This window comes from Corvus moneduloides, chromosome 3 (genome assembly GCF_009650955.1).
Source record: "Corvus moneduloides isolate bCorMon1 chromosome 3, bCorMon1.pri, whole genome shotgun sequence".
In the NCBI taxonomy this organism is placed as follows: domain Eukaryota; kingdom Metazoa; phylum Chordata; class Aves; order Passeriformes; family Corvidae; genus Corvus; species Corvus moneduloides.
The window spans coordinates 42,690,223-42,708,080 of NC_045478.1; the positions used below are offsets into that span (position 1 = coordinate 42,690,223).

Genomic DNA, 17,858 nt, shown 5'->3' on the forward strand with positions numbered 1-17,858 from the left:
GGCAGAGAAGTAAAGAGAGAGGACTCTCCGTGTGTGTTCCATGCAGGTCTAGTCCAGCGAAAAAGCAGGGACAGAGAGACAAACTGGTGGGAGGGTCCAGGGATCTTATACTGGGTACAGAACAGGTGGGGAAAGGGATCCTAGCCAATGGGATAGAGACAAGCAGGTGGGATTGACAGGAAGGGAACCAATGGGAACAACACAAAGGAGGGACTCAGGGAAGGATCCAATGGGGTGTCGAGGAACGAGGAACTTTCTAGAACTAATACATATTAACGAAGGAAAATGAATATGCATAGCTTCATACATAACACAGGAGGACAAAGTATTAACCAATCAGGGGAAAACATACAAAAGGCAGAACAAGGGAATCATGGCTTCTCACCATGACTGAAAGTTACATGCTAAACTTAGGTTGCTGACCACCACAGGTGGTTGTCTGAGTTCTCAGGAGAAAGTGTAGCTGCAGCCACCTGCACTGCTACATAAATTCTGCTGCATTCACTAAGAAATACAAGATGACATTTGTTTTAATGTAGTGAAAATATGAATAGCAGTCAGCAGCCATCCTTCCAGGTTTCCAGTCTAGTAGCATCACTTTTACACCACCTTACTTCTCTAAGATTTTTTATTTCAAGATACTTGGAAGCTTTTCTTAAAATGTTTTCCTAAACCACACTTGCCATAATTAATCAATGCTAAGAACAGAAACTATTAATTAAATTCTTTTTATTGATGTTGCATAATGGGTTTTGTTGCATTTAGTTTTGGTTTACATAGTATTTTTCTAATTATTTTGTTTTCTGACTCTTGATTGTTTCATCTTTTTATTAAGCTTGTCATGACTCTTGTAGTCATCCAAAGCACCAGTATGATAGCAGGGGAAGCAGTGGAGTAACTGTACCCATGTGGCAATGTATTTTTCCCAGATTCACAGCAAAAGGCCATTGAGACTAAAAATGCTCATTTGATTTTTGCTGATCTGAGAGGTTCTGTACCATCTTTGATATTTTGCCAGAGCAGATCAAGATTTATAGAGAAAATATTGCATTAACTAGAACTTTATCATCCTAAACATTTTTTTTAAAATGGTATTTAGATTTTGAAGAGGTAATGCAGATTATTTTTTTGCATTGAATTAAAAAAAACCCCATATGATAATCATTTAATCTACTAATGAGTGAAGTGAATCGCACTCTGCATTTATGTGGGTTCAAATATATTTCTGTTTTACCTAGAAATTCGACTGATGTATGCAAAATTATCTGTAAAACTTGATTCAGATACAGAGCTCCTGCAGAAATTAGGCATTCATTCCCCCAGGCAACTTTCATTTTTTGAGCCTAAAAATAGCACATTCACAGTATAATTTGTAATTAAAAACCCAACTAGTATTTAAAGACTACTGACAATTCCATTGGTAGTGTTTTTTTCTGTAGCATTCCTCTCTGTCCCTCAGTAGCAGAATTTCTGACGGTCTTGTGCTTTCATAGTAAGATGTTTTGGGCAGAGACCCTTGTTTGGGTCAGTGTCTGGGGTAGCATCTACTGCTTTGGTTTCTCAGGTCAGAACTGACATTTGAAGAGACAAATATGCCATTAGTAAATTATTTAGTACTGTAAGCGTCTGTCATCTCATTCTTTGATTCTTGCTCTCATCGGTGACTCTACGCTGCAAAAAGGTTTGATATCACATTGGTATGGGAGGGTTGAGTAACACTTTTCACAAAACAGAAGATAACTTCATAACAGAAAGAAAACAGGAATGTTTTATTTATTGGCGCACTGAAAATTATAGCGCAAATACAGATTTAATTTGGATTTCAGCACAGGGCTGTCGCAATGGCATGTGGGCAGAAATAGCAGACACCAGATCAGGACTCATTCCTAGAAGCACCAGAACAATACATGCACAAGCACGTGTGCACACAAATACGCACACAGTTCCTAAGTACAGTCTTTGTCCTAAATAGATATGCATATATTGGTCATGATTTACAATGATTTTTGTTTGTGAACAAATTGTGATTTCATTTTCTTTTGTGCGTTGACAGGATATAATTATTTCTGAAACGTATAATAGGACCAAAGCATATTTCATTATTAAAGAAATTGTTGCATTATGTTAGTGCCCTCCTGAATGCATGAAAATGTTAATCCAGTTTTGTCATATTTTTTTTCAAATGAGCATCTTCTTCCTATGAAAATTTTGTGAAATTAATTGTTTGCTTCTCTCAACCTCTGAGGGGTCTATAGCTTCAGAGGATATCATATAAAGGATGATGACATATAATGAGAGCAAGATTTAGCTATTAAACTTCCTTTGACTCACTTTAAATATTGATTAGAGGAACACTTCTGGGCAAATATTTATATTGAGCAATAATATAATTCAGTGATTTTTTTTTTTTTTTTTTTTTTAAACTTTCTGGATATCATTATGTCTTCAGTAATTTAGCTTAGAAAAATACATTGTTAGCCATGGGTTATATGAAAAAGTCCTAGACAGATGAGACCAAGAAAGAAGAGTAAAATTTTCCAGGAATAAACCATCATTCATAAGATGCAAAGATACTCTGTGTTACATAGCTTATATCTGGCCTTTCCTAGGGTTTAGGACTGTTGTACCTGGGATATTGGCTTCAAGCAATTTCTTATATAATGCTAATGTTGTGACAGATACTAATGAAACCATGCTGTTTCTAGATAAAGCTGATATTGCATACATAGGTAGAAGAGGTAATTTCCTTATTCACTTTCTTAATGAACTCATGAAGGACAGAGGAAACTTCCTGCATCTGTGACTATCTCCTAGATTTTATTAGTTTTTTTCAACAAGAATAAATTTCTTTGTATGTTTTTGTTTACTGGGTATATAACCATAACAGCTGAACCTACTTGTGTAAATGAACAATGTTCTCTTTGTAAGGGGGAAAAAAAAACATGTAAAAAATTCTCAGAAAAAATCTTGAAAGAGTCTAAGAAACATCAACATACTTGTGTTTTAAAATTTCTTCCAAGTTTTTACTCAAATGGTGAAGAGTCCAACATGTATGCGAAACATAAAGGGACCAAGTATGTATATTATACATATATATTTGAGTATCATCTCAGTGTGAAGGCTGTGTGTGTTTTTCAATGAATAGTTTTTGTTTCTTTAATTATGTTGAACCTTTGGTCACTAAACACTCCAAACGTTCGCTGGAAGTTTGAGTTATCCAGGTTGGAGAGCACTGTGGACACTCCCCACCTCAAGGCAGCACTCTTAGATCAGCTGTCACATGCTGAATGTCTTGCTTGTCTTACTCAGTGTTGCTGGTCCAGTCTAAAAACCAAACACTGCAGGGGAGGCTAAAGAAATAAGTGCTTGCTATGGACTTGACAGGATATAAATCTTGACAGCAGTAGCTGAGAAGGAACAGGAAGGTGTGAGGCCAGATATCTGGATACATCTGGCATGTCCATTGATCCTTGCACCAAAGTTAGATCTCTGACAGAGATTATTTTTGCCTTACATAGGAAAATCAATACAAATTTAACAGCCATTTGCATGTATTCCTATTATTCCAAGTTCTTAAAAAGGTAACTTTTACCTATAAGGAAAATTGTCCTTGGTCAGTTTCTCAGTTAGAGTCCATGTCTGTGCTGCTACCTAGATTTCAAGAAAGCTGCTTTAATTTAGGAGAACTACAGGGTTTGGTCTGTTGTCTGTAAATACTTTATGAAATAGTCAAATCAGTTTTATATTATTTGAAGTTGTAATACCTCAATAAGGATTGTATTATGGATGTATGCCATGACAAAAACCTGGCTCTATATTGGAATGACACCCATATATCCATATTTCAGTACAATTAGATTTTGCAAAATTTCATCTGAATTTTGAACTAATGTTTAATAGTTAATTTTAAATTGTATTGAAATGACAAATTTATATCATCTTTGATTGCTGATGTGTAATATTGAGATTCCTTCACCTGAATCTTACTTTCTTACTGGAATGCAGTTTCTTATTGCTCTAATTTATACTGTCCTCTGTCAAGTAAGAAGTAATGCAACTTATTCTTCAGACCCATTTACTGAAAATGAAAGGAGTATGTACTGTTCTAATTGAGAGTCAGGACCAAAATCCACACAGTGGTTTATAACAGAGAGGAGAGAGATGTTCTAAGTAGTCTATGATGAAAGACTCCCAAAAGGAACCTAGGTTTCAAAATCATCAAGTGGTAAACTAAGTGAATAGGTAAGTGCTTGAGGTGCTTTTTGTCATCTCAAGGGATGCAAACCCATATTTTTCAATATATACAATCTGCCTGCTAAAATATGGAGGCTAGCCTGAACTAATATTCGAGGACAGTACTTCCTGCTTTTGTCAATGAATGATCTGGCCTTAGGGATTAGTCCACAGTCTGGCTGAAGCAAGGGTTTTTCTCAAACCAGTGAAGGTGTAATAAGACAGAGGTGTGTGGGTGTGCAATAGCTGCAATTTAAAATTCTAAGGTTATACAGATGTCTCAGGAAAAGCCCAACCTCTGCATGAAATGAAAAATATAGCTTTAATTTCTCTCAAGAATGGCAGTGATTCTAATATAATTCATCAATGAAGGCATTTGCCAACAAAACAAGTGCATGTTAAAAATGTTTCAGACTCAATATGGAGGTTTATGTTATCGCAGTGTAGCCAAATGAGTTTTTCTCATCATTCAGTTTGCAAGTTAATCTAAAGTACCATAAGACTTTTCTTTAGTGTATTACTGATTTCTGATTTTTCTGTTTAACTGGGTTTTTTCCTTTCTGGTCAGATATTGTCCCAAGTTTGTATGAATGTAACATTTTGAATGTAATGGTGAGTAACCACATATCCAGCTTTAACAGGTATCTTGCCATTTTTTCCCCTTCATGCTTTCTGTCAATGCTTCTGACTTGCAACATTCCTGTAATTGCATTCCTACAGCAAGTTATTTCTGCATATATCTAGGCTGATAGATGTTTCATGTCCAATCACATTTTTCTTATATCCAAAGTGACAGATTTTCAAAACTTCTGTAGTGGCCTGAGGTAGTCCTGGACTTATTATCACCTTGGTTCCTTTTTTCATTTTTGTAATTACATGGGCCAATGTAATGTGAAAGTCAGGATACTAATTTTTTTAGTTCTTGCTTTACTTGCTGCTTTTTGTGTTCAAAGTATCTTCTTCAAATGTCCAGTATCCTCTTCCCCAGGCTAGTGGCATACTTGAGTTAGCTCTCTCCTTCCAGCATAGAAGCTGAGTATCCTTCCTTATTGCTGTGACATTTCATGTAAGCAGAGATTTAACTCTAGTTTTGCTCACATTTGCTTGTATAATTGCCAATCTGGACAGCATCCTTACTGACAGTGATTTTGTGATGTCTTTTTTTGGTTGTCTTGCCTATGCTATTGTCCACATGTTTTTGGCCTTCTCTGTGTGAAACCATACCTGTGAAGGTCCTACTATGCCCTGTACTTCATTAATGTGTAGTATCTAGTAGCATGTAGTTGAGAATGACTGAAACTAGGATAACAAAAACACAGGCCTCTGTTGAGCTCATAGATCCTCAAGAAAATGTAATTTCACAAGTAAAATGACGTAAAATACCACATATAACTGAGAAAATATCCTTGATGGAAAAGGAGATTTGTTATAACTCTACTCATTACAAATTCTCTGAAGATGTGTAGGACACCAAAATAAGGCTTAAATAGCACTTTCAGCAAGTAACTGCAAAAAATAGATATCTTAGAATAAAGACTTAAGTGGTGGTGTTAATTCCTTTGATAGGATGACAGTCATGATGTTTTCAGTTGTTCTCACTTAAATCAGCTAAGATGACTAGTTGTATTAGAGAAATTCAAAGAGTGTTCAATTCCATATAAATATAAACCCCATGCTTTTTCTAAGCATTTGCTAAGCAAAGGTGAAAGTCTAAAAGTGTTTGAGAATTATTTAAAGGCAAGCTTAAATATTGCATGTGTGGGGAGCTGATTGAGTCCTTTCTCTGAGACTCTAATGGGTCAGGGACCTTGGAGAGAAGGCTTTGGAAAGTTACTGACCAATCCAAATTTTAAATGTCATTTATTTTCCTAAGCGAGAGTAAAGTAAGAGCAGGAAGATGCTCAGGGAGAGTAGGCGGTGCCCTGATGCTGTGGATACAGTCGAGGGTCTGCAGTGCTGTATAAAGTACATTAGGCAGAACAGCATTTGAAGACCAAAGGAAGCACCACAATTTTAACACTCATAAAGACAAAAAGTCCACGGAAAGTGTGCCTTTTGAGAATGTAACTGCATCAATTTTAAGTTTTCAAATTTCAGTATTTTCAGGCTTTCACAGGACATTGCTACCTGAGTGCTACCTCAAAGAACACCCTTCACAGAATCAGTAGTGGAAAATGCAGACAAAGATGACTAAACTGTCAGCTTGGAAGAAACAGGACATAGAGTGATTTACATCTGAATAAAAGCAATAATGAGATTCTGTATATTAACACTACAGGAAAAACTGAAATCGTATAAAGAGAGGTTGTGCTTTTTCATTCAAAGTGTGTGCTGTGTATTGTTCACTAGACAAAACTACAATCTTTAATGGAATCTGTGAAGAAATCCCATGATAAAATTAAAATTTTGGCAATCCTTTAAATTAATCTCTGAGTTCAAGTCTGGTCCTCATAGAGGTAGGGACCTGATTAGGGAAGACTTTGGAAACAAGTGCTAGGAAGTAGTAAGATCTCCACAAACTCAGAGTACACTAACCTGACCTGTCTAGCATGAAATATGGACTGAAATTTTTAGTCATGCCCACTTTTTGTAGAGAATAATGAAAATCATTACTACTGAGTGCATGAACACCATTCTTTGTACTCTCTGCTGTTGTTGAAGTCTCAGACCTGAATGGGACTATGTTTGTAGGCACTAGGATAGTGCTGCTTAAATTATGAAAGAAAAATATTGTGATAAGAAGACAGAGATTAGAAACAGAAAGTCCAAGGGAAAAATATGGTATCATGGGCATCATGCAAAAAAACATGTTAGAGATAGCTGTTTCAGCCTGTTGCATATGTCAGAGATGTTGAAGATCAAGTTGAAAGAAAGATTCTTGTTGATACAACTTGTAAAGATTCTTCCATGGCACCAAAGCTGGAATAGATTTGAAGCTAGTTCTGGGCTAAGGCTCACATTTCCAAGATTGCCTTTGGAAACTACTCTAGGTAAAATCCAGTCATATATATAAGTCTATTTTCTCTTAGCACAGTAAATTTAACATCTGGTAATCACCCACATTGTAGCAGGCATAAATTCAAATGTTATTAGATTTAATGTTCTGATTATCACCTTGAAATACATACACTGATCTTATGTACTGTTCAACAAAGGGAATTAATCAGACTGTGATACACAGAGGATACAAATCACAAAGGACCGACTCTGTCACCTTTAGTTGCCCCTGAAATGTTTGTAGAACTACCTGTATATTTTATGCTTGGATGTGCTTCATGCTCAGATCTGGAGAATTACTGTATTATATATTAACAGTAGTTTCCAAAAAAAAAGTATTTAGATGTAACAGTTTTGGGTTAGATCTCTTTAATTTCTCTCTCAGTTTGACAAACACTCTCAGCAGACCCACAGAAGTAAGGAAATGAAAAAATCCCCGTCCCCAAACCAAAAGCCACAGACTGGGAGGAAATACTTGTCAGAACTGAGAAATTATCAGAAGTACTTAATTTCTTAGATTCTTGGTGAATCCTACAGAGTCATTTACAATTAAAATGAAGAAACTTTTAGAAGCTGTATCTTAGGTTTCATTGTGGGGGAAAAAAAATTCTGTAATTTCTAAACGCTTAGACTCTGTTTTTGATTGCCTGAACCAACAACTTTTCCAGCCTCAGATCATTCAATAAAAAAAAGCACAGTGATTATTATTTCAATTAAATGTGGAAAATAAGCATTGAAATATCATAGGAAGTTAGGGCTTTATTGCAGCGATTTTATAAGTTTCACCTGTAAGAGCTGGGGCCAGCATTTGGAGGTGGGGCTGTGCACTGACAGTGTTGTGAGTGCAGTGACAGCCAACCATACATGCCCATTGTTTTGCATCATTAGCACTGTAGTGAATCTCAGAAAAAAAAAAAGAAAATGTCCAGTCTTTTTTATTACTTCACTTTTTTTAAATTTTTTTTTCTTTATAAAGCACCTAATTTAGGCCACAGACAAAAAGAAAATGTATCTTGAATATGCATCACAGGTTTTAAAAATGAAAAGAAATTGGATTTGGATAGCACTTACTCAATAGACAGATATGATACATGGTAAGAAGGTGCACTGTCTGCCCTGTGATAGATTAAACTACTTTGTAGGAAAATTACTGTGAGCCAGTCACCACCACCACCGTGGCTAAATCTTTAATAAAATTCTCTTCCATATTCAAGAGCGAGGTATGAAGTACACAATAAGCAGAGTGGAGTAGAGTGCCATTTATCAAACCACAGCTAGGTCTGTAATCTCCTGCTTTATCCTTTTTTAGTACTTTATTTGTCTTTATTGTTGCAAGGAAGCACATTTACCCAGGGCAGTGGGCTTTTGGTGCTGATAAACCTTTTGTTTTAAATTCTACCTGTGGGGTTTTTTATTTTTTTCTTTTTTTTTCTCCTCCTGTTTTTTTTTTTTTCCTTCTTGATCAGATAACCATCCGGTCACTCTATGGGACTAATTAGTCTGTTTTGGTGGTCCCTGGCTTGTTACATGTTCTTTCACCCTTCCTTGCCTGACCTGACCCTACCTCTCTTGTCTCTATGCTACCAAAAAAAAAAAAAAAAAAGAATAAAAAAAGATACTATAACATCTAAGACATTTTAAAAAGAATACTCAAGCCTGTGCAGAAGACAGTCTGGGCTGTATTGCATAAGGCTTTTTTGAGGCTGTTTGGCAAGATGGCAGTGTTGTAGCATGTTGCAGTTGGCCCCTGGGTGGCACTACATGGCTAGATCTGGGACCAACAAAAACATTTTTGGATAAAGGCAGAAAATGTAATTGAAGCATTTTTCTTTTAAAAAAATTAAAGACTTTAACTAAATTTGTTGATATTTGCTAAATTCAACACAAATTCACAGTATTATTAAACTGTGTTCTTCTAACTGAGTGACATTCCAAAATGTTTTGTCTATCTTGACTACCTGGTAGTATCTGGATCATTTTTGGGAGCACGCTGATATTAAGTACGGATTCAGTGGAAGGGTTCCTATGGGTAGAAGTATGTGACTAGAACTGCTTTGTGCTGCCTGAATATGCATACTACCAGTCTGTGCTGCAGCCCTGGGGGTGATTTTTTAGTACTATTATAACCCTTTTTATTGTTTGAATAGCAGTTTTATGACAAAACATTTATATTCAGCCTGCCTTTGTACTTGACTGAAAGAGAGCAATCACTGAGAATGATAAGGCAACAATGGTAATGATAACTGCATTTATGGAGGCTTACAGAATTTAAACGGGCATGCAAAAATAGACTTACAATAGTGCTCTACCTGTATTTGAACTGGCTTGGGTATATTTCTTGTGCCTGGCCCATGTTTGATTGTTGATGGATATGTTGCATTTTCTCCTGTTTCTCTCTTATGGCATTTTTTCTGTATGAGTCTTACCTGTGTGTACATCAGGGTTATCTTAGCACTGAAAGATGTCCTAGTAAGATGGGGGAACATAACCATTTTACAAGATCCACATCCCTGAAATTATTGCTTAACTTACATATCAAGTTTTCAGAGTTTGTGGTATTATGATCTTGCATCAGAATGGTCATTACCTGTCTTTCAGGGTTCTGCCTCTCAAGAAAGATAGGCAATTTTTTCACTCTCCCTTGAGAAGTGAGGAATAGTACTGGACATTGGAAAGCAATCCAAGAGTTTAAGAACAGTCCTCTGTTGCCCGAATATTTTTAAGCCAAATCAATTCTAATTTTTTTCTTCCTAAAAAAATTTATTCCTAATCTTTTGCTATGAGGTTTTCTCTCCATTGAGGTTCACTTAGACACATCCACATGGACACACATGCACATTTGTGTGTTTCCTTAAATTTCTTGCTTATAGAAGAGCACAAGAAAACAATGAGAAGGTTCATTGTGTTCTGGGAGGAGACAAATAGTTCCTGGATCTCCTAATTTTGTGTGAGGGGAACAGAATTATGCCAAAGTCTATGTATATTTTAGTATGGATTACGAAGAAATGAGGTGTGCTTTATACATTGTCCTAAAGATATTTTAAGGCTACGTCCATCCACACTGCTCAAAGACTGCAAAGGAGACTTAGCAGTGTTAGAGGGTTTCTTACCAAGGAAGAGAGTGTTCTGATGGAGTTAGAATGACAGATTCAGCCTACTCATTTAGATATTATTTTTCAATATTTTGAAATCATTTTGTCAGGAAGCTATTTTATATAAAAACATCTTTCTATAAACCAAACCAACGTGTATTTTTATATAAGTGAATGACTGTTTTAAAGACCTTTAAAATTTTGAACCATACATTTAGGCTTTATTGTTCTTAAAAGGTGGGAATCTCAGTACAGCCCAATTTCTTCCATACTATATAGTTTTACTTCTTTCTTCACCTTGTATTTCAGTTTTTCTGTACTTAACCATCCATTAGAAGTTTACAGTATATAACAGCTAGGTAGCAAAAAATTCTGAAAACTAAGTGACTAGAGATGTAAAAAAAAAAAAAAAAAAAAAATTAGTTGTTCAAACCACAACATATATTTTGTTTTGTGTGTTATTTTACTATTTCAGAAAGTCAGTAACTGCACTCCATTTTTTAATGTACGTATATGATCATTGCATGTTAACCTCTTCAAGTGTTTCTGTCTGCACTATTTAGGCTCTAAAAATGTTTAAATTAATAATTCAAATTCTCCTTTGCAAATGAAATATGAGTAATGGAAACATTAATTTGCTTTGCCTTACAGTATTCTGGATTGTTGCATTCAATGATACATCATTTTCTGCTAAATGTCTTTGAAATACTCCTGTGCAAATGATACCTTTTCCCCAGGCCCAGCTACTTAGTGGATATTATTGAACAAATGTCTTTTATAGAATCGAAAAAAGTGTGGCATTATGTGAAAGAAATTTTTGAAAATGTGCATGGACTATTTCGGAATATGCTTAGTGAATATTAAGCAAACACCTGAAGTTCCTGTGCTGCTGCCTAGGACCAGCACTTCATTACCTATTACGTGCAGTGACTTTGAATTTTTTATTAGGTACTGGTTTCTTAGCCTGTAAGGCTTGTGCATGATGTCTAAGAGAGCAATTTCCAGCAGAGCAAAGCCTTATCACAGATCCACCTAAAAGGTAAGGATATTTTTTAATTTTCAGTTCACATGCTGAACAGCTGCCTGCAGAACACCTGCCCACGGAGCAGGAAAGAAATTTGGTTTAGGGGTTGATTATACATGTCTTACTCATATACAGTAAATCCAGAAATAGGCATGATGAACTTCAGATAAACCCAGAATATGCAAATGGAGAGTACAATACTAGAATATTTACCCCCGATTTTGTGCTCCACTACATTTGTAGTGCTTTTTTTTTTCAGGTTGGCAAGAACATAGGAGAAAGGCTTATATATACTTCTGATTTGTTTAGTTTCTCCCAAATCTGTAGTGTTAATGTATTTTAAAAAAAGTTGAACTATGAATCTGGCCGGTAATGCATGTAAAAGAATGAGTCATTGCTATTGGCATTCCTCATATTTGCTAAGGAAAACAGTGTTAACAAATACTAATAAGATTAAGAAAAAAAAAAGCGAAGCAGGAGGAAATGATGAAAAATCGAGAAGGACAACTAATAAGAATGAGAGGAAAGCAGGTACAGCAATAAAGCTAGAGGTGGTGAAGGAATGCACTGATTACTTTTTCACTGAAAATGGCTTAAATGGACTTTTGAGAGTGAGGGACCTTATTACAATGGATTATGAGTGATAAGTTCTAAGACTATTAGTTTGAGGAATTCAAATCAGGTAATTTAGGGATAAACATGTCTTAAGAAATCATGGGCTACATTCAGAATGTGGTGATACATTGATGGTTAAGAGAACAGAATTTGGTAAAAGAATAGAAGGAGTGGCAAACTTGGAAACCCAATACCAACAGGGACTTTCTTGGTCTCCAATTTTCTCATTTTATCACCATAAAGTTAGCAAAGTCCATCTTAGAAGTTTTTGCTTTTTTCTGATAGAAATCTTCTCTTGAACTTTCTTTTAGAAGCGTACTTTTCTAATATAATTTTTTTCATTTCCAATTTATAAATAACTTGTATGAAATTTTGCATCTTGGTTGGTAACTGTCTTTCAGCCTGATGTTTTACCTTTCAGAATAACCTATTGCCATTTCTTCTTTTGCCAATCCTTATACACCTTTCAATTTCATTGCTTGCCTTAAGTGTTTTCAGCTTTAACTAACCTTTCTCCATGTGGTGTTTTATGAAATACCTTGCTGAAATCCAGATAGATACATATCCTCAAGCACATCAGTTGTCTTATTTAAAGAAAGGTTTTGGTTTAGTCTTCCTGAAATTAGAATATGTTGTATTCTAAAGATGGAAATGTCTCCTTTTCTTGATCACATGAAAACAGAGCTGGTACTGATAGTGCAATGAAATCATTGCTCATGCAAAGGGAAAGCCTTGTGATCCACACTTTCTGGGGAGTGAATTTGGGTCATGCTATTTAAAAAAATGTTTCCTTGAAAGCAGTCTCTTTTTGATAATGGGGCCTTAATCCATTCCCCAATCAGACTGAGCATGCGTATCATGACAAATCTTTCCTCCATTAAAATCGTTTGCTATTCTAAAATGAATTAGTTGAATCAATATACTCTTCCTGAGGTTTCCCTGAGGAGTCAGGAGCAGCTGCTAGAGCAGCAAGTGCTGCCTGAACAGTCAGACACCAAGGCAATGAGGCCACCACTGCTGTCACCAGGGAGCAAGAAGCAGACCCTTGTAGGGAACTGGGGAAAAAGGTTACTCATGGGTACCACAGTTTAGCTGAGGCAAGACCAAGAATCAGATATGACTGTCAGAACTGGCAAAGCTGTGCAATCCTGGAAATGTATAATAGTAACACAAACTCCAAGGCAGCAAGATAAGAAAGAATGCAGCTGTTGTTTCCGATGTGTCATGCTCCTCTAACTACTTGAACTTCTTGAACGGCTATGTAGAGACTTATCTTCAGTTAATTAATTAAATTAACATGTTCTCAAGGCTAGTTTGTGGTAACATTTCTTACTATTTGGCTTCTTATCCTTGATAAATATCACTATATAATGCTAAAGGTATTTAATAATGAGCATATACTCCACCATTTTCTGAAGACTTTTCTTCTAAAGACCTGCAATCCTGCACGGAATAGGAAAAACAAGGTTAAAAAAAAAGTTAGATATAAATATGTTGAAAAATTTGAGCTGGATGCTTTCAGTGAGCTTAGTTTGCACAAATTATCAGTTGTAGAATTTCTGCAGAGGTGGTAAATATATTGATTTTTTGAAATTTTTTTCTAAATTGAAGTAGAAAAAAAGTAACGCCATGGAAAATATTTTTTCAATTGAAAAATATTATTAGTAGATTTTTATGGCTTAGTATTTTTTCTTCTTTTCTTATGAAAATGAATACTTTTAAGGAAATACTGTATTAACACATTATGCTTTACAATTAAAATTTATTCTCAGCCCCAGAAAAGCTGATGGTAGAACTTGATTTGGGATTATCCATCAAAATTATTTTTCAATAATTCATTCTTTGAAATTAGAAGTAGCATTAGTATGAAGTATTAGTATTAGAAGACCCCTAATTTAATTTAAAAATGAATTCTAACATTTTTGCAATTAGATAATTGAAAGTTTGAGAAGTGAATTTTTTTTTGCAATGCAGATTAAAAAAACCCCTCTGGTCATAATTATTAGAAAATTTGTACTAAAAATTGCAAAATCCCTATAAAAACATTTGGAATGTTTTAAAATTACTGACCATATTTATATGAATTTTTCATAGTTTATAGGGTTTTTTCCTGATTATTTCAATAGGATGGTATATTGAAATTGAAAAATATTTTTGTCTGTCTACCCCATTTCCTTGTGATGTTTGCTTGATGTACACTATCAACTGATCTTTCAACACATCTCCTTAACCAATGTATTTTAGTGTTTACATGAGACTTTAATTCAGTGAGCAGCTAAACTAATTTCTGTTTGTATGGCAGGGGTACATACTTGCAGACAAGTTGCAGATTTGTGTGTTGAGAAATGACTGAAGATGGTTATGACAATGTTGGTTGTTTGACTTATGATGGTTACTTTCATCAGCAAATAATATAATTTTCAATATATGACACTGATTCCTTATGCGTTTTTTTTTTCATTATTAAATTGAGGGTGAATTTAAATATCAAGGCTGTATTGCTTTTCTTGGTAATCATTTGAGCTGTTAGGATTGTACTTTTATAACAATTGGGTCTTTTCTTAAAACCTCTTTCTTTGTTCAGCACAACTTTCATGTGTTGGGCATGTCTCCTTTCATCACAGCAGGGGACACTGTGTATTTGCGGGATAAACTAGTTCCATATTAGCAATGTGGAATCTGTTTGAGCTTCTCTGCATATGCTGATAGTGCCTTTTGTGAGGGTAAGTGTTGGGGAATTCTGTCAGCAATAGTATTTTTCTTCTCAGTAGTTAATTCATATCCTGTAAGTATACTGTTGCCATTAAGCCTAAATGCTATTTTTATTGTCTATGAATATAGGATATGTTGATAATAGCACAAAAATAAACTCATCTGGAAATTAATGGCTGGTGTTGATGAGGGAAATGCCAACGCTGTAACTCACATTTTGCTGCCTAAAAGAGAATCTCACATGGTTGCTGTGTTGAAAGCTTTTAGGGTTATTTTGAATATGCGTGTGAGAGTTCATTCAGGGAGTTGGAGCTGTGAAAGCACTTAGACTATGTGAGTCTCCACGTTGCATACTAAAAGTTTGATACATGGAGAGCTTCAGTGGGAATCTATCACAGCAGGTCAGGTGCCAGGGCTCCTTCTGGAATGCCTGGTAAGGGAACTTGTTTGCTCCAGTGAAGATATATCAGGGAACTTTTTAGTCTGAGAATTTAAGTCAGGTTTAGGTAACAAAGTCCTCACTTTGATTGGTCTGGTGTACCTTTCGAGTTGTATGGAAGCAGGATGCTGGGTGACTTAGTGATTAGTGATAAAAGCTTTATGTATTTATGTGTATATTTTTACATCTTCACATTACATAAAACTATTTGATCCAAGTCCCACTTCAGATGCCTCACCTGATTTGTAAATCTTACTCTTTCCTTCTTATTTTATCCAAATATGTGTGTTGATATAAATTATCACTTTAAATTACCATTTTATTTATCATAAGAGCAATCTTGACTACTTTATGTGTGAGTGGTCTGCTGTGCCCATTAGAAGTTATAAAGATGAGAGTGAACCTTTAGTTATTTCTGTAGAATAATAAATTTTCTAATTTGATTTTTAATCCTGCCTAAAGAAAGCCACACTGCACTGTAGCCACACTACAAAATCCTCTTGATTTCATGGAATTTTTAAGTTTGATCGTATTCTTATCTATAAAAAAATAATAATTGATCTTAGACTCAATTTTGTCTGGGAAGGACAGGAGAGAATATTCAGGGAGGCTGTTTGGAACCTACACTATTCTGTGCTAAAGACCAGCAAAGAAATAATTTACCTAGGAAGATCTGTTTTTAAGAAACCTGCCAGCAAGCTTTTTCCCTTCTATAGGGTTCATATTTAAACTGTTTGTAATGTTGACTTTTGGCCAACAACGTCTCTTTCTCCTTCTGTGATGGAAAGAAACAGCTCAGTAATAAAAAATACTAATTTCTCTGTCTTTCACATTCATGCCCTAGTAGACATGAAATTTATATAAGAAAATTACAATCACATTATAAACTGCTTAAGAACTTAAAGAAAAAAAACAACTTCTGGAAAAAACATGAAAAAATTATACAGGGACTAATATTTTTTCAGAAACTTAGACATGGTATTTCCTTTTTTTGAAATGGACATATAAAAATATGTGAATGTCTGTGATATCTCATACAAGAAGTTTTAAAATAGAATGACAATTTCCGTCATGAAAACAGAAGGAAGTTTTTTGCTGAGGTCAAAAGAAGATGTGAATATTTCTTACATGGATTATTTGAAGGAAAGTCTGTGACTGCATCCTAACTAACCTAAACACAAATTCACCTACCCATTTGCCTCACAAAGCATGTGATTTAAGCCCATTAATAAAGTGTATTGGTGAGGAAGTCTGAGGAAATGGAAATGAACTGGTCTTTCTTATAGCATGACTGTATTGCAGTTACTGGGCTTTGAAGTGGCTGTGCCGGATCTTTCTGAAATATAGTTGGGATATGCTCATTTGAAGTACAAAGTTCATAGCATGGGAAAAAAATATTCGAGAGATCAGTTATTACTCCTGACTCATAGTGTGTTCAAGCTGTCTTTATGACTTGTCACTGAGACAATAATTTTATTTGACAGGCTGATTGGATGTTATTAACAGTAAAGTTGCCTTACTGCACATGCAAGGTGTTACAGAGATCTCCATGAAGAGAGCCAAGAGGACTGTGGCATTAGTGTGGTCTGCAGGTGAAGGAGTTGGAAAATTTCCCAGTTTTGTAATTGGGTGGTGAATTAATTGTATATAGTTGTCCACGGAGGGCATTAACTAACAAAATGCATCTCTCACATTATTAAAGTTGATACAGTGCACCTTTTTCAAGGAAAAGAGGAATTAGCAGTTTAGACTGAGGGCTCTGTCATGTTACTGACGTTATTATATTACTTTATATTATCTAGTATGAAAAATTCATTACCATCTGGATCCCATTTTACCAGATACTGTATATTCATATAAAGTAAAAGAAACCTATATAAAATTAGGAAAACAAAAGAGGAAAAGATTGAAAACTACATAGATATAGGAAACTAAAAGAAGAAAATCATGTATGATTGCAACATTCTTTATAAGCTTTTTATGGATGAGTAAAGCATAAGAAAATCTTATTTGGGCTTCTCTGGAAATGTTCCTTGGAAAAAAAATCCCTTCATTATTATTTCCTCTTTATTAAAAAAAACCAAACAAACAAAACCCCAAAAAAAGCTAGTAGTGATCTGATCATGAGGACATTTAGATTTTAGTGATCCTTAAATGTACTCTCTTACATAATCTGTTTCATTATTTTGCAACTGTTGCAATTGGTGCAAATGCATGATCTCTTTTTATAGAAAAGTTTGCCTCTTTTATATAATCCCAATGAATTTAGGTGTATTTAAAGGGGTTTTTTTCAAACTTTTGGTAAATTATCTATTATTTCTTACAAAATAAATTTATGAGGGGCCATACACTCCACTATGAACCTATGTTCTGGGCATTATACAGCAGTCCAATTTTAAAATACCTATTTTCAGACATTTAAGAGCAACAGTTTAGAAAATATGTGATTCGTGAAGTCCTTCCATAAACATCTACTACCTGCTGGTAAACTATTTAAACCTTTTAGGCTGCTCCTTTGAATTTTTAGAAATACGTGTAGTAGTAAGAAGCACCCATGACTAGAATTTTTTAATATACTTTCTCCTATCAAAGAACATATTTCTGTTGTGCTCTAATATTAACCCTTAATATGTTCATTTTTTTTTAAGAAGAGCAAATTTTAGTAAACATACAGGTAAACTTACCAATTAATTAAGTTTACATGTAATTAAGTAAATGTAAATTGCCATATGCTCAGTAAATTTCA

General features: G+C 34.9%; 1 long non-coding RNA gene across 12 annotated transcripts in view; it reads left to right on the top strand.

The window, feature by feature from the left end:
- LOC116442286 overlaps positions 1 to 17,858 on the top strand; it is a 207,622-nt gene that overhangs the window by 59,970 nt on the left and 129,794 nt on the right. For 9 of the 12 annotated variants that reach the window (XR_004239485.1, XR_004239483.1, XR_004239481.1 and 6 more), the window contains one exon: positions 11,271 to 11,361. The exons of the other annotated variants lie outside the window; for them this stretch is intronic. This is a non-coding gene — a long non-coding RNA (uncharacterized LOC116442286). The remainder of the gene's footprint in view (positions 1 to 11,270; positions 11,362 to 17,858) is intronic. 12 annotated transcript variants of the gene reach the window in all.